The sequence below is a fragment of the Haliotis cracherodii genome, unplaced genomic scaffold (genome assembly GCF_022045235.1).
Source record: "Haliotis cracherodii isolate W230 unplaced genomic scaffold, xgHalCrac1.p SCAF_27, whole genome shotgun sequence".
NCBI lineage: Eukaryota > Metazoa > Mollusca > Gastropoda > Lepetellida > Haliotidae > Haliotis > Haliotis cracherodii.
In genome coordinates this window covers 5,718,969-5,741,605 of record NW_027266283.1, presented here as the reverse complement: position 1 = coordinate 5,741,605, position 22,637 = coordinate 5,718,969, and positions in this window count along the sequence as shown.

The following is a 22,637-nucleotide window of genomic DNA, read 5'->3' as shown; positions in this document are numbered from 1 at the left end:
ATCGGTAGCCATATTACGTCAAACGCGTATAACGCATGTAACAATTTGATTGAAAGCTGTTTTAATGTTTCGTTCATGTATCATTGTCGTGGGTTTGAAGGAAGGCACGTTGTTTCAAATGTTGGTTTGTTATTTTCTCTCAGCAAGAAGATAGAAAAATGAAGGCTGAGGAGGACGTTTTGTTCTATGAATGCCGGAGAACTGTAACACTAACCAGTCTGGGTAAATGATGCTGTCATAAGGATATGACAATAGTATTTGTTTACTACCGATTATAGTGAAAATGTCATAGATTTCAAAAAGTCATTTGAGGTGTCATATGACACTATACTGTTTTATCTGACGGATTTTTGTTGTCAGTGTCCTGGTAAGCTAAACAGGACAGGGTGTTCAATCTTCTAAACTGTGAGAACAGATTTCCAATCTTTTGCCCGCCAAGCGTCTTGCGATTAACTAATCTCATCATCTTGTAACAACTGGAAGAAATGAGGTTCACCCAAAACTCGTCCATCAAAACCGATGCCAATAGTCAAATGTTCCTGTACAGAATCATTTGTTTATCATACACACGTGTATGTCAGCATGACGTACGTTTCTGATATAAAGACATTGGTTTAGGTTATAAAAAGGAAATCATGAATGGTTATCAATAGTCAAATGTCCCTGTACAGAATCATGTGTATACCATACACACGTGTATGTCAGCAAGAAGCACGTTTCTGATATGAAGACATTGGTTACCATACACACGTGTATGTCAGCAAGAAGCACGTTTCTAATATAAAGACATTGGTGTAGGTTATAAAAAGGAGATCATGGATCGTTGTCACTGCAAACTGTTCACGTACACTTTGCTAATACCAAGGTTGTTTGAAGTAAATGTGTGAAACTGATGTAATTTCTCAGAGTATTGACACTAGTTGCACCAACGCGAGGCTGCTGTCACCTCGTCGGGCTTCCATTACATGACTCGTTTATCAAATCCCCCAGCAAATATCCCGCAGAAGATATATTAGCTTAATTCTTTTGGTCAATTAACCTCTGAATGATAATTTAAGAAGAAGCTCAATTGACTGGTATGTCATTTCTGAAAATCAATGTTACGTGTACATTAGAAGAAATTTGATGATTTACGGAAATGGTTTATGTAATAGTTTAAAACCTAGTTTGCGTTCGTTATCACCGATAATTTCATCTTGTTAACAATCGATGAACATACAAAACACGATGGGCTTTATTAATGGAGGTATTTAACAGTATGGTTCTGGCAGAAATTGAAAAAAGAGATATAAGAAAAATGTTCAAATAAAACTGTAATCCCTTTAAAGCCAAATAGTCAAGGTCTTCTAGTGATTGGATATTCAGTGTAACATCACAATCTGTTCAAGGGCTCCATGGAAAAAAGAATTGCTTGTAAGAAACCAGTCCAATTTGACAGTTTCTGGGACGCGTGGGTCCATAAGCTAAGCCTGGCATGGCGAACGCCACCGGTAGGTCAGGACATGCTTAACATTTTCGCGCGCAGCTGGTGTCATCATACCCATTCCTATAATTGTTACCACCATTTTGCTTTTTACGCCCAATGGGATTTCTTTCGGTTCATATCGAGACTGGTTATTCTCTGGCATTGCCGTTTTATATATTCTATACGTATTCAAGTGACTTCTGTGTCACATTGAGCATATGTTTTTCACTCAGGCCTGAGTAGTAACACCATCACGGTCGTGTTGGCACTTACGCTGTCACTTCTATTTACCAGCCCTGTTACTAAAACCAGGCTGGTGTTTGTGCCATGGTGCAGATAGGTCGGTGGATTAACCATACGTATTATGCACAGTGTTGTGATGAACTGTTTTCAACAAGCTCGTGTAGGCAACATGAAAAACATGTTGATTATTCTGCCTCGCTGTTCATGTGGCGCGGGGCCGGGGTCGTGACAATATGAAGACTATATTTAACACTCTCTTCTCAATCAAAAGGAAATGTACTATCAAGTTTCATTAACATGACATGTCATCACTGATCTGTTAATCAACGGACATAATGAGGCGTGCATGTATACATACCAAGCCAATCATGTACAAACGCAGTTCCATTCAAGATCAAAACCTTGGAGCCAGGAAACAAGCAGTGGTGGAAGGTTTTTTCCTGGCATTTTTGCAATCATATAATAATAAAAGTGACAAAACCCTTTCAATATCATGAGCATGTGTTTTAGAATCACTATGTTTTGTGATTTGTTTTCTTTGTGAAGAAAAACACGCCCAGAATAGCCTGTTGCATGATGTTAGATTGGATAGTGATCACCTTTAAAGAAGGCAAAGATATATTTAGTCCTGGTATAACAAAGGCAGAATAGTATCAAAAGATACATCATAATTATTATTTTTGTTAAATGTATTGGATGTATTTAGTTTTTGCATCAAATGTAGCAAATGTTAATTGTAACATATCATGTATGGAGTGAATAAAACAATGGTAATAAATATAACCCTGAAAATATTTGTTCTGCTGTCTAATTTTGACATGACACTACAAAGGCTAGTGAAAAATAAGTAACAAGGCACAATTCAGATTTGTGAGAAAATTCGATAGTTGATTGTTATTAGATTGTTAAAATGGAAAAGGCTTATTGGGTTTCCAAAGAAAAGATGTTTTATTTATTTGGGATTCCAAAGTAAAGATGTTTTATTTATTTGGGATTTGGCTTCATGTGGGAGCAGCAGTATGTAAATAATGTTTTTTTGTCGGCATTTCATTTTAGATTTAAGTGGTAACAAGATGCAGCCCTGGCATCAAGCTCTAAAATGCCATCATGTATTCAATTTAAAGCCTCAATTGGCATAGAAATATATACTTAGGAATAAAATTAGTGTTGCACCTGCTCAATTGAGATGCTGCTTACACAGCTCAGAATTGAGACCAGCAGATAAAGTAGAGCGCCTGAAGCAGACAGATTGTGTTTAATATATACACGTCAATATTTTGAGGATGAATACGATTTTCTTTTGATATACAATGTATATCATAACCTGAGATATAAGTACATACCTCAGAAATTCTATGTAAATCCATCCCCACATAAGTTTAACATGTTAATGTCGTCAGTGAAAGTACTGACTCTGCAAAACTTAGCCACTTGTGTCAACAGAGCTCTGCGCCTTAGATCGTCATGCATATGAATAGCTTGGTTTATTACATGTATATTATCTCTCATTTGTGCACACACTTTGATGTGGCATTGGCCTGGGGCCTACACTACGTACTGAATAAAGACTTACATAAGGTGATACTATGACTTACATAAGGGTATACTATGACTTACATAAGGTGATACTATGACTTACATAAGGTGATACTATGACTTACATAAGGTGATACTGTGACTTACATAAGGTGATACTATGACTTACATTAGGTGATACTATGACTTACATTAGGTGATACTATGAATACTAGTTGGACAGTCCAGGCTCAAACTGAAGACATTCACTGAAATCATCTTCAGTATATGCATTTCTTCTATCTATCTATTCAGTATGTATAGTTCATCAGTGTATGTGTCAGGACATATATATAATGTGGTATTTCACCATGAAAGCCTCCCATCTCAATCTCGTAATCCTCTTACAAAGACGATATTGTCCTTGAAAATGTGATAAAAAACTCTTAATAGCCATACTTTTTCATATTGGAATTGATATATGGAACCCAGTTATAAAGCCATATTTATGGATTTTGTCTGCTATCAAGATGCGAAAGGTCAGGAAAGACTAATGTAGAAACTCTGAATCCGCATCCTCGTAAATATCCATGTCCTTATGGAATACTAGCACTGTAGTAGATATGGGCAGATCTCGACACTATGGAATACTAGCACTGTTGTAGATATGGGCAGATCTTGACACTATGGAATACTAGCACTATAGTAGATATGGGCAGATCTTGACACTATGGAATACTAGCACTCTAGTAGATATGGGCAGGTCTTGACACTATGTTTTCTGTGATCCTAAGAACATCAGGAACCGCCAGTCATGAACACGTCCCTGGCCGAGTTGACAACTGACAGTGACAGTGGACCACTGATTACAACTATGTGACAGTACTTTATGGATCCCGTATCGTAAACCAAGGTGGCAATCGAGAACATGACCAAGATTAACTTAACAAGAAGAACACGAAACTACATAAATGACGTCTTCTCATTTATAGTTTGAAAAAGCAGGAAGCAGCATTGAAACGTTAAGATAATGCAATACATGGATGTTATCCAAAACGTTAAATGCACAATTTTACTCTGACCAGATCTTGTCAGGTTACACATTCTATGAACGATCAGACACTGCCGTATCTATTTATATAACTTAACACATCAAATCCCAAGGCTGTCTTCGCATTGTAAAAATACATCGGAATAACCTGGCAATTTCCTGACATCATCTACTTCTAAAGCCAAACTGTTAGCCCGAGTCTACCTTTCTGGATGACTGTTGTCACCATGAGACGACCATCATCCTCTCAACGTCGCTGTTGACGACAGACCTGACATGAGACGACCCGCAGCATTAACAGACATATCTGACATCGACCAGGTCCCGCTGACATCGAGGACCTCACCACTTGCCAACACTAGGCGTTCATCAACATTTCCCCCAGTGTCATGTAGCGTTTATTATTATTGTGTCTTTTCACAGGGCTGGAAAATGATGTTTAACCGAGGATGGGTTGGTATTTCATATATTTAAAATAAATAATTAACGCCAATGCAAGGGAATAACCACCCTCGATTATCCGACAAAACAGATTCTGTTCGTCGTACAAAGTACAATAGTCGTGAAAAATATATAAATGGATCATTAAAAAATTCCTACCATGAGGCGGTGGCCTGAGAGCAAACCAGACAATCAAGTGATCGACCAGAAATCCAATGACACGATAGTGCATTTACTGAATTTGTTGAAACTAAAAACGATCTGTTCATTTTTATTTACTGGTATTAATTCCATTGATACCACTGCGTGGTGCCTTTTTTCTGGGAAGGTGACTTTGTGGCGCCACGATGGCGATCCATGGGTTGTTTTGAACAGTAGTGTGAATAGGACAGTGATTTACTATGGCAGTCTGTTGTAAATTATATATATTCCTCTTACCTTGTCTCACCCATGTTTGGTCAGATGTTATCAAACGTAATTACTCTGTGTCAGTGTCCTGTTGATCACACGACAATAATAATCTATTTATTACCCATTTTGTGATGACATAACCAATAATCTATAAAGACATGTGCCTTTGAATTTCATTTGTTAAGGGTTAAACAGTTCTGCGCCAGCTGTGCTGAAGAAGGAAGTACATTATTCCTGGTGTGCATTATGTATGCGCTCTGAGACTCTTGCTCACCTGTAGAGATACTTTAATTACAGTGTCTGTTCCGTCCACTTGGAAACAGACTTGAAAAGCAGGATGGCGCGGGGCACATTTGTATCAGCGTGTGCAATGCCAGGTTTTGCTGAACAGGTATCCGCAGTGATAGCTGCATTGCATTTGACATTGAATGCACACATGAGAAGAACTGTTGAAGATAAAACAGGGTGCACGGAACTGGGGCTTTATTTCTTTTGGTAAAGACGTAGGTCCATTTAAATAAGAATGTTGCATTGATGCTTGAACAAACCTGTGTTTGTCATTTATTTATAAAGCAATGCAATCCTGGGAGAGGTGTCTGTACATGGATGCGTTTAGTAGTTGTTTGTGAAACATATGTAACGAACAAGTATTTATAACTCCTGGCATTTTATCTGTGGCATGTCTATCGGATCTATTGTCATTAGAAAGCAACAGATACTCTAATGAAAATATTCCTGGTGTAATAAAAGAGGCTTTGAGCATAATGTACACCAGGATTCAAACTACTTATTTGGAATGTCTTGAATGTTAAGTCAGCTCAGCTCTTTTAATCCCAAAGGTCGAATTTCAAATCCAGAAACCTATTTGTACAGAATTTCCTTTGCTTTGCCCTGTCTTCATTGTTCAACATTTGTTTTTACTTGCACGTGTTAATTAGCATCATGCCAATCCAAGATCGAATTTAACAATATTGTGCATACTTTCATATATCAACTTTAATATTAGGACACAACTTGATCGGAAAGGATAGTTCGATTACACACATGTACAAGGCCCAGATCAAGCCTCGTTTCCCGAGAGCCATTATTTCTTATTGAACGTATCCACAGAGAGAGAGAGAAAGAGAGAGAGAGAAAGAGAGAGAGAGAGAGAGAGAGCTGGAGGGAGAGAGAGAAAGAGAGAGAGAGAGAGAGCTGGAGGGAGGGAGAGAGAGAGAGAGAGAGAGAGACGGCTCCACATGCATGGCTGTACATGTCATCAGCACAAATTCTTTGACATAATGTTTTCTCTGACTTTGACATCTGTGTATTTTTCATTTCCAACCTTTCTAAAATGATGACACCCACTCGGGGGACTTGGCGTTCTCGCACATTTCACCAACTTCTGCTCCTACCGTCTCACACCATCATTAAGAACACGCATTAAATGTAATTGCCGTCCAATGTGTGTCATCTGTTATCTATTCAAGCAGCGCTGTGCTGGTGACATATCCCCAATTAGGACCATTGGTTCATAATCCCTCACCCAGTGATTATCGTTCACGCCCCAAGGTATATTTTCATTTCGTCCTCACATTAACTATGCGTCACGCCGAAGACCCGGGTTCGATTCCCGACATGGGTACAATGTGTGAAGCCCATTTCTGGTGTCCCCCGCCGTGATATTGCTGGAATATTGCTAAAAGCGGCGTAAAACCTTACTCACTCACACATTAACTATGATGTAAATGTAGTTTGTGACAAATCTGCAATGCTGCATCGCTTCATGATTAGCACATGGAACAATGGTCACACATTAGTTGTACTGGGCGCATGTCAACACAAACGAGCAGGATAAGTTATTTCAATATGACGTCAGTGTCTTCAATCGTAAAAGCCATCGACTTTTAACATAAGGTCTGCTAAATCATTACACGAGCCTTCTATCTCTGTAATGTAAATAGGGGATTCCTTTCATGTTCCTTCCTAGAAGGCTATTTCTTGACGTTTGAGCCAAAAGTCAACATGGAGTACCATTTAATGTCAGATACAGAGAACAGATTAAAGAGAAATCCACCGCCAATAGGCTCAGATTACCGCATACATGTGCATGTATTGCCAATTTGATTCTGCCTTAAAGTTTTCAACATATTTCAGACATCCGTGGTGTGTCAAGAACCAAAGGAATTAGCGGTTATAGAGCATTACCTCCATTTCATCAGACACCTCTATTCCACCATCCCTTCTTTCTCCAAGTCATGTATATGATTGTAATTACCCCAAAACACCCAGTTTCGTTTTGACGCTGACAAATTTCCCTACGTTCATGACACATCGGGAAACAAGCCTGGTACAAGAGGTCCCACTGAGCACGCTCTTTATACAGGAATGTTGGGTGATCATGGTAACAGCTTTCAATGTCTTAAGGGTAAAACTTTCAAAATGTATCAATCATAGCTTGTGATCCTAAAATTATTGCATAAGATCGACTCCATAATCGACAGCAAGTAACTATGACACTACGTACCGTTCAAATAAGAACGCAAGTTGCGTGTTTTATTCAGCAATGCACGTTGGCACTGATGACGGCTGAGTAAATCTCTATGTTGATTCGTAGGCATATTACAACGTTTCCTATATTAATGAAATATACTCTTATTTAGGTTGGGAGCGATATGTGTTGGCGGATGGGTGGCAGTTGTCCAAGGAGTCACAATTCGTTGTGCAGATCGTGGGTTTTACCAAAGTGGTGAACGTCTGAGACCTGCATCACTTTATGCTGTCCTCCCACATTAAGCTGACACGCCGTGATATAACTGGATCGCTGTTGAAAGCAACGTTAAAAGTAATTCACTAAGTTAGGTGTGCACCTAGGGGAAAATAAGTTAAGGATTTCAAGTGTCTGTATGACCCCGATCCTACTGAAACAGTAAAGGGAAATCACACAGTATTATCATGTTGTGTGTCAAGTAATTGAGTCCGCATTGTATGAACTATTAGGGTTTCACAGCACAACAACTACATCGAATTGAAGAGGCATTTTAGATGCTGCAGTATCAATGGCTCGTGGAGTTTGATGAATAAAGTACTGGCATCTTCAAAAAGAAAAAAGTCTGTATTCACTAAATCGTAAATATAAAACGTCTACGCCACAAAATAATCAGTCTCGATTATTTCCAAAACAATTGGCGTAAAAGGTGAAATAGTGGTGAAAATTATAATAATGGATCACTGAAATTCAGTAATGACGCCATGTGTTCTCGAAAAGGTTAAGCATGCCCTGCTCTATGTAGCATGCGCCGATTAAACAAATTTACAAAAGTAAGAGATCGTTTGTTGCCTTATGTCACACAGCAGTACTCTCGCCATGCCAAGCCGGTCTGTGAACAGTCAGTCCTGTAAAAAACCCATTCATGAAAAAATCAAATTCCGTATCATGAGCATCGTCATTTCAATTTCTGTCTCAATATTTACACGTTACATCCTCATTTTATCTAACACATATGGAAGAACAAATACTGAGTGTCTGTCATGTATGTATCGAGAGACCTGTTGGCCTGTCTCTCTGATGTGCTGGAATCTGTGGTCTTCCAATCAATGGCTAATTGGATGAGTTACTTGGATAACCTAATGGATATAAAGGCGACTGTTTTACCACGCCAATTAAACTTGGAAGTCGGTGCATTAATTGTGTTTAGAGATACTATTATTTCAAATATAACATGTAATATGTTGGAAACATAGCAAGCACCCACCTAAGAAGTAAGGGTAAAACTTAAATGTGTGGGAACCTGAGATTTCAGCTCACGATCAGCAGATCCTGTTACAACTGGGGGAGGCAAGCACACCACACATATATTCACATAGCTTTGAAACCAGGGGGCCGACCCATGTACCTAATAATGAACTGTATCAGGGGTCAAAGTTAGTCAAACTCGTAAATCCAATCTACTTGTTTCCAGTGAACAACGTTGACTATGACTAAAGAACCCCACGCAGCAATCAAAGACGGAATGGCTTTTGACGAGGTGAAAACAAGACTAAGGGGTTTACTCAGGGAACAGCTGATTACTTCAGATCGTACCCCTTCTGCTTGTACATAGACATTTTCTTCAACAGCCCACCTCCAACGTTCAACGATGATTAAAGCGCACAAATAACGTTCTAATTTAAAAAGGATGAAGTATGATTACTTGCTATCGACGGGGCAGATGTGTTGAGTCAATCTCTATGTAATTGTCTGGGGATGATGAGCTTGTAGTGTAGTGCTGGCTTGAAAAGGTAGGCTTTTGGCACAGTATCACTTTCTTCCTTACACACAGATCTTCCCGAAACTGTTTGTTCCTGCTTTTACGCTAACGCAGGGGAATGGGTCAGCGTCGACGGGAAACCGGATAACGCAGGATAATTGCAATCATTTATTTGGCTTGGAGAAAGAGGTGATGGTTGATCAGGAATGTTCAGATGAAACAGAGATAGTGCTCTCTGATGGCTCATGCGGTTGGTTTTGGATATACCACGAATGTCTGAAATAGATTGGAACCCTTAGAGTAGGGTATAAGTGAGTGTCAATACATGCACGTATATGCCCTCATCAAACCACATCCGTTGTAAAGGGCTTTCTCGTTATATTTCTCCTCTGTAGATACTGTTAAATGGTATGGAAAGTCCAGAGACACGTTTGTAGAAAAAGCATAAAAGGAATCTCCTTTATACATGATAAACATAGAAAGATTGTTTAGTGATTTTCATAACCTCGCGGTGAAGAACGATCGCTTATAACATTGAAGACCAAATTATGGAGATGAAGACGACAGGCAGGCAAGATTGTCAATGTTATAGGTGGCTGTTACCATTAAATACGTAAATACATGTGTAAGTCGTGACTTACCACATTTTCCTTAATACGTGACTGTCACTGATACAACTGATAAAAGAGACAGGTGAAGCCGCATCATCTGTTTAATATAGGCATAAAGATTCAGAATTTCAACTTTCCCTTCATGTCGAGATATATTCCAGCAGCTCCAGTCTTTAGTGTCGACATTGTAACACTTTTGAGATTCAATCGAACATGCTCTTTCTGCGGCCTCAGTAAATGGATCTACACGCTACTCTTCTTAAGAAACTGTCCCTCCTTTTGAAACGGGGTCAGAACACGTCTTGTCATTATGTTAGGTTAATATTAAGAGTACTCAATATCTGCTCATGTTCTCTTCTCAGCTTGAACGTTATTCTTTTGCCTAAAACATATCATATTTACCACTGTAAGTATGCCTTTTTCTACCTTTGTTCGTTTTCCTAGAAAATATTACGTGTTTCCTTGAAGTCGTAGATGCCTACGACATACTCTACTTTAGGCCTTGTTCGCCTGTTGTGGTGTGCGACGAACACAAGGACACTTACCCTCAATTAACCAGTTGTATTCAAACACAACGGTTATTTGATGAGAATGATAAATGACATCTATGTCTGTACGAGTGTCAGAATCATGCCAACTCAGAAACTGATGTATCTAATGAATCCAGATGAGAATGCACTTTGTTAGTATTGATTGAACAGAGTTAACATTATTAAGTGCAATTACCCTCCGAAAGTTGACAAAACTAATCGTTACCAATCCGACCTCCTTATTCAATTGCGAGGAACGGCTGGAAAGATGTAAACGACACACTCTTCAGCCGTAGCTTACTCCACCACTTCTTTACATGTTGGAGAAATTAAACTGATCAACAAATAGCAATCAAAGCGGTGTTTACAATGCTTCGCTTCTTAGTCGTTCAATACTAGATAAAACCAAAGTTGAATTTTATAAAAATAAATACTTCTGTGAGCCAATCTGACCCCTAAACTATCTTTAGCTTTATGCAAACAGTCCATAAATACCGCTTTAACACGACTTTTAGACATTTGAATGCCTTACGTTTGCCGTATGGACACAATTGTATAGAGCTATGACATTGGTTACACCTACTTAATACTGCTCTCCATTGAATAGAGTTTGATTGCACTGGTGTTCCATCAAACACGTTCCTAAGGGCGACTTGCTAAATCATTCCGTTCAGGCAGATTTAGAGCCTCAATTATTTGGGACAAACGCCTACATAAACGAACAAATAGTCCCAGCGATAGATCTCTAGACACATGAACTGTTTCCCAAATGGATCTTTTGATCACCTGACAAAGTGTCCTTTTATTCTGGCTCTAATTTTCTTTTCACGATTGATTACTCCACTAAACAATTGAAGTTCTTACCTTTCATACAAGATTTGATTCATGGAGTAACTAAATGAGAAACGATTTCAATATATGGAAATTACTCTGCCATGAGTTACGTCAAGATCACAATACTTCACTGTAGGTACAATGCATGTTAGGAAAGCGACAAAACCCTTCCATATTCCTAAGAATATTCGTCAGGTCATGTTTAACTGAGGAGGATTTTATATTCCTAAGAATATTCGTCAGGTCAGGTTTAACTGAGGAGGATTTCAGTTAAAAACAAGTACTCTTAAAATACCATACAAGGAAAAGTTGCAAACCCAAGTGACCATCATAGTCGTATATCATCTCCGTATGCCTTGGACAGTAACGTTTGTTAAATGTAAACGGATTCTGTTGTGTGATTACGAATAAACATCTGTGATTATTTCGATTTAAAGTAGCCACCATGTAGTGTCTGTACAACAAACAGCGAGATGATGGTAGTGTGCGAGACTGATACAACTGCAGGTAATAACCTCACCGTTATGTGATTAGCGTTCATCCCATCAATATCAAGCACGATGCTAATATTCTTTGGTGGAATAGTAAGAATTGGGTCATGATGTTGAACGCATGAATTTCAAGATGATCTAAACAATTAGACGATCGGAAGTTTACTTAAAAGAACTTTTTATTATGGCTTTCTTTACATGAAGCAGTTTCTGGAGTTAGTGGTGTCTGTCAATCGCGGACGTTAATATGACAAAAACCTAACCATTTGACTGAGAGTGAGTGACCGAAGATTACAACAGAAAACAGATTGTACTGCTCAGGGATGAATATTACCTTCGTTAGAGTTACCTTGTCGCTTTATCGATCTGGCGTCGGGGAGGACTCTTTAATGTAGGAATTTACTGCCTCTGACACCACAGAGTTGCATCAGTTTCTAACAAAGTCCAAGGAAGGTGGGACTTCGTAGTTCCATCCACACCAAACCAAGTGACAATTGTAGCATAGAGACGTCGGGCTGCCCGACAGTTTTAACCAGTTTAAAAGCAAAACCTCTTATGAGCCCCCGAATGTGCTGCTTTCAATAATGAGTACATCTAGGCATTTGTGCCATACTGTCTCTTTTGTTTTCATCTCATATATATGAATTATTCCATTAAGGGAAAGACTGTTTGCAATTCTAAGTGTTTTATGTTAGGTTTCAATTTGATGTGAAACTGGGCTAAGCTGGGATTAGTAATCCCCTGAGGCCTTCCTGCCAATCAAGTGCTTCAAAGACGACAATGAATTGCTGAAGAAAATATCAATCCTGACATTTCTTAAATCTTGTTAATGATGGTGTGTTTACATGGTTTGGGGAGTATTATCAAAATTCCCTTCCTTTTGATGGGTTCATATATCTGGAAACCATCAAAGATATTGAAAAACATCACGTATCACATAGTTGTCGCAAGTTTGTATCTAAACTGTGGTGAGGGTTAAAATAGGTCTTCAGCAACCCATGCTTGCCGTAAAAGGTGACAATGCTTGTCGTAAAAGGCGACTAACGGGATCGGGTGGTCAGACTCGCCGACTTGGTTGATGCATGTCATCGATCCCATTGCGTGGGTCGATGCTCATGATATTAATCACGGGATTGTCTGGTCCAGACTCGATTATTTACAAACCGCCGTCATATAGCTGGAATATTGCTGAGTGCGGCTTTAAACAACAAACCAAACCAAAAAACTAAACTCCGGTACTTCCAGGGTAGGGATTTACCATGTTCACCTAACATATCCTCAGAGACATTTATCATTATTTGGCTCTGTCGTTCCTTTTCCAAAAGAGGTTATGTCCAATTGACCAAAACGAGTCCGCTGAATGTCTGAGATTGGGTTTGATGAAAGAGTCGTGTGATGAAACCCACATGGGCGGACAACAGCCTCATGTTGATGTCATTGATGCCAATGCCCTGTGAAATTACACCTGTCTCACAAATCTATTTCCAACGTCCTCAGTATAAGCTCGTTGTGAACTGTAAGCATTATGAGAAAGCTGATTTTTATATCCCAAATCCATGTGTTTCGTAAGCACATGACATGGCTCTGACCTGCATGTGTACAATGTATATCTGTAGCTGACCAGTGGGAGGAGACACTGAATGTGGATACTGCTTTTGACTGATCTGACCTGCATGTGTACAATGTATATCTGTAGCTGACCAGTGGGAGGAGACACTGAATGTGGATACTGCTTTTGACTGATCTGACCTGCATGTGTACAAATGTATATCTGTAGCTGACCAGTGGGAGGAGACACTGAATGTGGATACTGCTTTTGACTGATCTGACCTGCATGTGTACAAATGTATATCTGTAGCTGACCAGTGGGAGGAGACACTGAATGTGGAAACTGCTTTTGACTGACCAATTTTTAAGAATATAGAGAATTGACTATGATATCTATACGGTTGTCAGCGTTTCACCATCAAAGTCAATCCAGTCGCGTCAAACCAAAAGACGTAAAAAGATGTCACTTGTTTTTTTATCTTGCCTCGCACTGGGCATTAAGGGTAAAAGACAAAGAACGTTGACAGCTCGACTGAATATAAACCTTCATTTCTCACATCAGTATGTTCTACTGCTCAACATGGGATCTGTCTTCACTCAAATGGAAGATGAAGGACACGTATATGTGAATGTTTCTAAATATTTATATTATCAATGCACGTTGTAGCAAGATGATTGAAGGATGTGTCTATTATATTATACATGTACTGTGTTTGAATTGCGTTATGGCGTTGATAGGTAGAACAGAACGTATGTTTGGGGCCTGTTGTTACTAAGCAGACATGATCATCATCATTGGCTTTGTTTATTTTATAAGCCTATACACGTGTCTGTTTAGGGAACTCCTCCAATAACAGTTAAAGACTTCAATTCTGATGCTGTTTAAATCTTTCCTACTTCAACATTTTCTGTTCTAGTGGACCCCAAAGGGCCTTTGACATTTTCCAAACATTTCTTTTAAGTTCTTTAAATTAATAATTCAGAAGAAGAATTCGAAATCTCAGAGATCACAGGCGTTCATTGATCTCCCTACGTGGTGATGTGAGCTAGTCTGGCGGCAAGACGGACGGCATCTGTCCCTTCCTGCTGACCTCATTATAACACATGAATCTGTCAAGGGCGAGTAAGGACAATTCAAAGAAAGATTTCAATTTATGCAAACTTTACAATGAACAAACCAATCAGTTCTCCTGGAATCATCCATATCGTAAAGGAGCTAGTCCAGTTGGACATTGATGTGTTCCCCAAAGCAGTCCTTCGTGCATCTCAACATGGCATTACTTCCTTCACCTCACTTATAATGACGCTTCATTTCCATGTGATTGCCATGACAATGTTTAATACTGAATATACATTTATGTGCTTACGTTTTTAAGTTGGAACTACGTATAACTTTCAACTTCATTGGACAGTAAATTGGTGACTGCTCAGCCAATCGGTTATCACTTGTGAAGATCCAGGTCAGAGTTGGTCTTCTTAGACGACTAACGCGAGCGGGTGGTCAGGTCTGCTTGATGCATGTCTTTGTTGATGCATGTCATCGTATCCAAATTGCGTAGATCTATCCTCATGATGTCTGTCACTGTATTGTCTGGTCCAGACTCGATTATTAAGGGCCGCCACTGCTGAGTTCGGCATTAATCAAGAAACTAACAAAAAACAAAAAACAAATTGGAGATAACAGTTGAGCCACACCATATCATGTCTCATCATCCAGGATTGAAGCCCCAACTCAGGGTATCCTCTCAATATATACTAGGGGCACGGCTTTATACAGTGATTATTGAGAAAAGCAATAGACATTACAGTTAGTGGTAGATTGAGATGATTTGACCTTTTTTCAAGTTACTATTTTTACATTTTATTTATACCATTAGCATGATACATAAACAACTCTTCGACCAGTGCCACCTGATACATTTAAATATGATTATAAACAAGTCATATATTTAAGATGTCAGTTTTCGTGGCAAATTCACATGACACGTGTGTCATCATATTGTGTCTGAGTGAGAGCGGCAGCGGTACCTTCGTAACAAATAGGAATACGAGAGTGAACAAGTCACATATTTGAGAGGGTCGTTTCATTACAAATTAATCTGGAATTAGTCTAACTCGTAAATCGCATCTCTTTGTTTCCAGAGAAGACCTACTTAGCAAGGGAGAGATGGTCACAGATCAATCAAAGATGATTTAGCTTTTGAGGAGTTGACGACAAGGCTAGGGGTTTACTCTGTCGAGGGTTGATGACTTCTAATTGTAACCGCTGCGATTGTATATAGACAGATTCTTCAATCATCCTGCTGCAACGTGCATTGATGACTATCACTAAAGCACACAACTATCTTTCTTATTCCTAAAGGATGAAGAAGGCTTACTTGTCGTCACCCAGGCCGTTGTGTTGAGTGGATCTAAATGTAATTGTCTGAGGATCATTAACTTGTGGTGTGGTTCTGACTTGAAGCGGTAGGCTTTTGGCACATTTACACTTTCTTCCTTGCAAACAGATCTTCTCAATTGATCTTTGCTCCCGATGAAACACAGATATTTCGGTCCGTTGACCTATCATTGTACGTTTGGTCATACAAACTATTTCTGAAGCATGTTGAAATCTTAGAGGCAGAATTGCCATGTGGAAGAATCATTCTTTTCATGTTAAATCCTCTGTAAACGAAATCACGATACAGACATTACACACAGGATGAAAAGTGAAGTAGAAAATTCCCAGATATCGGATGACTTATGATGTTTGAGAAAAACCATCACGTTTACTATTAGAGGCCATGCAACCGTACTGACGTTGATGTATCCTGCTTACCTGCATATACATTAATCCAAGTTCAAAGCAAATATGTGCCATCTTCTGCACATATCCATTAATTAGCTATGTAAGTTCATGTTCTCCTGCGAATATTAATGCAGTAATATCACACCGTATGTATTACGATTCATATAGGACAGAAACGCCCAGTGAGAGGTGGGCGTTTACTATCAACACAGACATTGTTTTATTATCCATGGAATTCAATCTCAAATTATACCTTCATCAAATTGTTCGTATTATGAAAATAACTGCGTTGATTGAAGTACACATGTACATGTAGTTTTGTTGGAATTTGTATTTCGTCCCCCAACTCTCTGGAGGTCGGCATTTAAGTTTTAAAACAAGGACTGTTCGGCTAGGAGGGTGAATACTGTGTCTGAGTGGGGTACTCATGTTAAACTGCGGAATGGAATCTCAGTGTGCAAGCATTATAAAATCAGCATTTGTTCGGACTAGTACAAGCAGCTATACACACCTGTCGCTATACTGCAAAAATCTTGAACGGGACGTTAGACCCCATTTCAGTTCTCAGTTTTAAATGGAAAAGCTGTGTAACCAAGTGATACAAACGACATACCTTTGCGCACTGTGTGTGATTAATAATGACACACATGGCCATGGATTCATCCCACATGAAAAAATACTTTCGACAATACATATGACAAACAAAGATGAACCGCTTGTCTTGTGTATTACACTTGCAAAATACATAAAACTCTCTTCCTAGCCATTTCATCATAGATTGGGCGACTTCCTTTCTTTCATTTCATCAACTTCTTGCCTCCAGAGGTTAAAGCACATTAACCCAAAGGATTCAGCTGATACCGTCTGAGGTATGCTTGATGGTGATTGATGAAAGAGCCATGTACTCAGATACTAATTGTCCTACAACAGTTCGTGCTGGTCAAATTGGTGTTCATGGCATGTGACATCACATAAGGCTTACAGAGGACAAGGTGATATAAGAGCCCTGATAGTACACGAGATCTGTATGTTTTTAAAAAAATAATAAAAAACCCGTTTAGAAACTGTTTTAAAAGTTATAAGATCTGTACAAATGAGGATTGACCCTTGTTCGTTTTAGCTCATGCATGTTTTATGCTTTTAAGTCAGAACGCTAATTGTCTAGGTACCGCAAGACCCGGTAATGGTTGACGGTCTGTTCAAATGAGGATTAACCCTTGTTCGTTTTATCTCATGCATGTTTTATGCTTTTAAGTAAGAACGCTAATTGTCTAGGTACCGCAAGACCTGGTAATGGTTGACGGTCTGTACAAATGAGGATTAACCCTTGTTCGTTTTATCTCATGCATGTTTTATGCTTTTAAGTCAGAACGCTAATTGTCTAGGTACCGCAAGACCCGGTAATGGTTGACGGTCTGTTCAAATGAGGATTAACCCTTGTTCGTTTTAGATCATGCGTGTTGTATACTATTAAGTAAGAACGCTAACTGTGTAGGTACTGCAAGTCCCGGTAATGGTTGATGGTAAATGCTTGTTTTTTTCAATGTGTGTTCTTCTAGTATTTGAACATGAACAAATCTCCAACTGAAACTAATTTGCACAACTACGCGAAATAGAACTTTTACATAATTTTTGCCAAGTTCAACAAAATGCTAGTTCAACCAAATCCCAGTTATCCGCCAATGGATAATTTTCATATATCTCTTTTATATCTCGTTTTCGGTAACTGCGCATAATTTGAGATGTTTGTTAGGCCCCCAAATTGCCCTTATCCTATTGACTCCTTTTCTTCAATTGACATGAGAAGCTCGATGTCTGAGATCTGTGTGCTTAGTGTGTTATCCCATAGACGTCTAATTGTCATATCCCAAATATATATATTCCGACTTGTACTTTGTACACTGCTGATCGCGATCAGGAACAGCTGAGCTGCTGACTGCCAATAGGTAGACTTGTACGTGACAAACAAGCACGCGTAAACATTTGAACACTTTTTCATGTCGATACTTGTGTTTTTGTTTGTGTTTTCGTGTCGATAAAAAGTGTTGGTATAAACATCAATATGTTGAAGTAGTGGTCCTTCAACATTTCGATGTCTGTACCTGCTGTCAACCGTTTCTCACGTTGCAGTGATGACATGAAAAAGTGTTGTCAACTCGAACGTTTCTCTTTTGGTGTTATCTGGTAGTTTCAAGGCTTTTGCACATTGCTGCATATTGTTTCAAACCGAAACTCGACAAGGCCTTGTAAGAAAGGATCTGTAGAGTGAAATTCTACATCGTAGGTGGCTTATTAAACATATAAATCAGTGACTGTCTAAAACAAGTTTTTAGCAAAAGTCGGATAGCACTTCTTTAAAACTTTATTGAAAGAGCAAACTCAATTGTTCCTCAAAAGTTGTGAAATGTAGACACCAAAAACTGGCACTTCTGCTCGACATAAAGGAAATATTGACTGTTTGAAGTTCTATAGCTGTAAAATAAGACTGCATAGATCTACACATTTCCGTGGATAGCATTTTTTGAAATTCTGAATCCTTATACTTTTATTTCTAGCTCAGGTGGGTAAATCAGTGGAAGAGAATTGGCTGTTTGGCTAGTAGTGAACCATAGTGTTGCAACGAGTAGTGTTACATTTAACATTCAAGTTGGTCATTTCAGGGTATTTCTATTCTGTGTTAGTTTCGAGAATAATATGTCGCCTTTCGAATGTGATAGCAACCAGTAACAAGAGATCAACCAAGACATTTTATTCTGAAAACAGAAATTGTAAACACAACAACCATCTTAGTGCCCCAAGAGCCACATTCACAACAGACAAAGTTTAAGCTTTAAATATTAATATAAGTATAAGTAGGAGATACATATCAAATGTTTATAAAGATCCTAATGCCGGCCAATTTCAGTCAAACATGCAATAAACCGACGTAAGATAATGACTATATCATATTTTAGCAACATTAAAGTGAGAGATGAAGTCTTCGTGATGGCTTAAAAGAGAATATTATTTGTTCAACTAAAGAACTTATTGTTTCAACTGCTGAAGTACCTTACAATTGCCAAGGGATAGACTATATATTGATCAGATGAGATATATATGTATGAAGTTATATATCAGAAATATCTTGGATATATACTCCTAAAGAACAAAACGCATAACCAGATCTATGGCTTTGGTGTGGGAAGTAATTATTAAAACAAACATGAACACCAGAGAATACCCATCGTCAATAATCTGCTGAAACAGATGCCATTGTGCATAGAAGGGGAATTGATCGTTTTCTTTTTAGTTATCCCGTGTATATTTTGTTCAATATTACAGAAATGTAAGTAAATAATTGTACGAGCCACTGGCGGTTTCCCTCTTACGTGGCTATTATATACTTTTTGGTGTTTCAGCCATATTCCCAGCTAGGCGATACCGGCTTGTAAATAGGCTGGACGAGACAACCAGATGTTGATATCAGGCACACCGGCTCTGCTGGAGAGATGTTGTTCATGCTATCAACCACTGGTTTCTCTTATTTGATCTCATTTTTCACACTGCTATCATATAATTTCAATATTGCTAAATACGGCCTAAAACAAAAGTTCCCTTCGCTTTCGCAATTACATATTACAGTTCGATGAAGATTTCAGACAAATAGGATTTCGTTAAATTGATGTATGAATCCCATTACCTGTGTCCCCCGCCGTGATATTGCTGGAATATTGCCAACAGGTCCGCATCGTGCCATGTGCAGTTATATGTAATCTAATTGAGATATATGTTACATAGGGCAAGCTATTTGGAGATACAAACTGAAAATAGGTTTCACACTTCACACTTATTCAGTACTTTGTGCCTTTTTGCACAAACAAAATGGTATTTAGGTGCAGACGGTATAGACTACAACATATTTCTTTGGTGTGTTTTTTAACAATAGCAGTTTTAACATAATTGTATGTTTTCAAAGGAGTATTTGTGTTCTTACAGAAACAAGTACTTTGCTGTATACATATTGATAACAGGCTCTTGCAATGACAGTGGTTCTATCAAACTTCAGAATATTTGAAAAGATTTTATGTGACTTTGCCGAAGATTGCTACAAGCTGGACAAATTAACGAAAAAGTGATGTTTATTTTCTATATGGTTTAAGTTACAGACTTTAAATTTTCTAAATTTACGAGGAATATCAAAATGTCGCCCACGTTCAACTTCTAATTTGTGAGAACTAAGCCGAAAACGAGTCAATGTGGCCCTTAATCTATTTACAGTTATACTAGCTAAAATAGTTCTAACACGAAATGGATGTTGGGAACTTTTCAGAATAAGCCATTTTGCGACTTTCTAAAAAATCACTTTGACCTGTCTTTTCACCGCTGACTTATCTTAAAATTTTATAACCACATATTTGAAAGAGCCAGACATCACCAAATCCTAATGTAAAAATGACTGTTTTAAGGTTCGTTACTTAATTTACGTGGCCTTGTTCAACAACCGAAACATATTGTAACATTGTCTGGGTGAACGAAATTCTTGAATATTGATAAGAGGCAGCCAATATTTGACATATTTCAAAACAGCAAGTGACTGAATAGAACATGAGTGACTGTGTCATGGATTTAACAAAACCTTCTGGTTAAGGAAACTCCAATGCAAGGTAATTAAGTGCCCCGAGATTATCAACATCAACCCTACGAATAGTGTTGTTATTTGGATTACCTCTTTGTTATCCCTACGAATAATATTGATGAGTCCCATACAACACTTAAAAGAGATAACTGCGTCTAATTTCCCTCACACAATGTAGCCATACAAAGTTGAGTTTTTTTATGATGAGTAAGTGCCGTGAGATTATTAACATTATCCCTGCGAATGGTATTGTTAAACTTACTAGCCTGAAACTTGACTTCAAAAACTGTTCTCGACCGCAAGAACACACCCAATCGCCTTACATCAGAGGCAAAGAGAAGCCGCCAATTCCTTTAGATTGATGCCTTGACGGGAACAGTGACCAAGTCAACGATTATCGAGACGCCATCACATCGTCAATGTGGGTCAATCAAACTCCGACTCGATCCATGCAGAAAAAGCGGAAAACGGAGCCAGTAATTTTCCTGAACGAATTTCATTGTATTAGAGAGTGAACTGGCTCCGCAATGTCCAGCCAAGTTCTGATGTTCTAGATTTAGAAGTAGATGGGGACTGTGATCTAAGAGAAAACTAAGATTTAATCTTTCCTACAGGAAACAGTATATTACATTTATCATAGTTTTGTCATGCAGAAAATTAAGGAAAACTCATGCGTCTTAGTTCCAAGCGATTGTGGCAAGAATTATAGCTCTTGGGCCTACTTGCACCATAAACCATTATTGGTCCACGGCTACTCTTCATTAGATTTTTTCTTGAAATCCGCATTCAAAATAAGAACAGTATCGGAACCGCCTTTAGATATTCACAAGTGTCAAACGGAAGTAAGATTTCGTTTTCTTTCAAGCAAAAGATTTTCCATGGTAAAAACACGTTTGACATTTCTTGTAGAGCAATATTGAGCTGGCATTATGTCCACATCGTTTACGACTTACGTCCCAATCATACGGTCCACTGAAGCTAACGCTAAGAGTTAATCGAATATGATTACTCTTTCATAAATCTTAAATACCACCGTGCCTTTCTAGTATCTGATTGTTATAAAACACGCGTTATATTTCTAACATTTCAATCTGATATCAAAGACTTCAGGCTATGAATAGAAGTAAATAGATATGAATATAATTGGCTGTTGTACATTTTGAATCAAAATAGTCCTGACAAATGTGCTTAACGATGTTCAAACCAATCATCATGTTCCCGATCAACTAACGTATCATTCCTGTCTTGAAATCCATTTCTCAAAATGCCAAACTGAATTATATTCTGATTGACTATCAGTATAGTAAAGACTATATTTGTCGTAATGCTGCCAAAGTTTCCGAAATGCAATCATCCACATGTACTTTGAAAATCAAATGATTGAAGGTATTATAAGATATGGACACTGTTCTGCGAGAGATTGAGTCTGATTATTTACTTTTGCTGTATGCACAGATTGATTCCAGTTGAAGTGAAAGTCTCATGTCTGTGTACAACCTTGCAGATTTGGATAGATCGTAACATCGTAAACGTGAATATCGTTTATTTACACTTTTGTCCTGTCTATCAATTTCAAAGGCTGAAAGGACAATACAGCGGAGGCGGAGCCATTTATATACAGAGGCTCCATATATGGTCTTGTTGGAGGAAGTTACTACCAAAATTACACGCTTGATCGCACAAAAAGCCCGCTCCTCTGTTTGCACTCCAGCAGGCAAGCCTCCGTTCAAGGTGATGGTCGACTGCACACGTTCACGGCAAAGCAAACTCTTCACCCTTGTAACTCTGAGACAATCTCCTATCCACAAGGAAACAGTGACCATTTGTACACTGTTCTTTTCCTTGTAAGAAGGGGTAATCGGGTA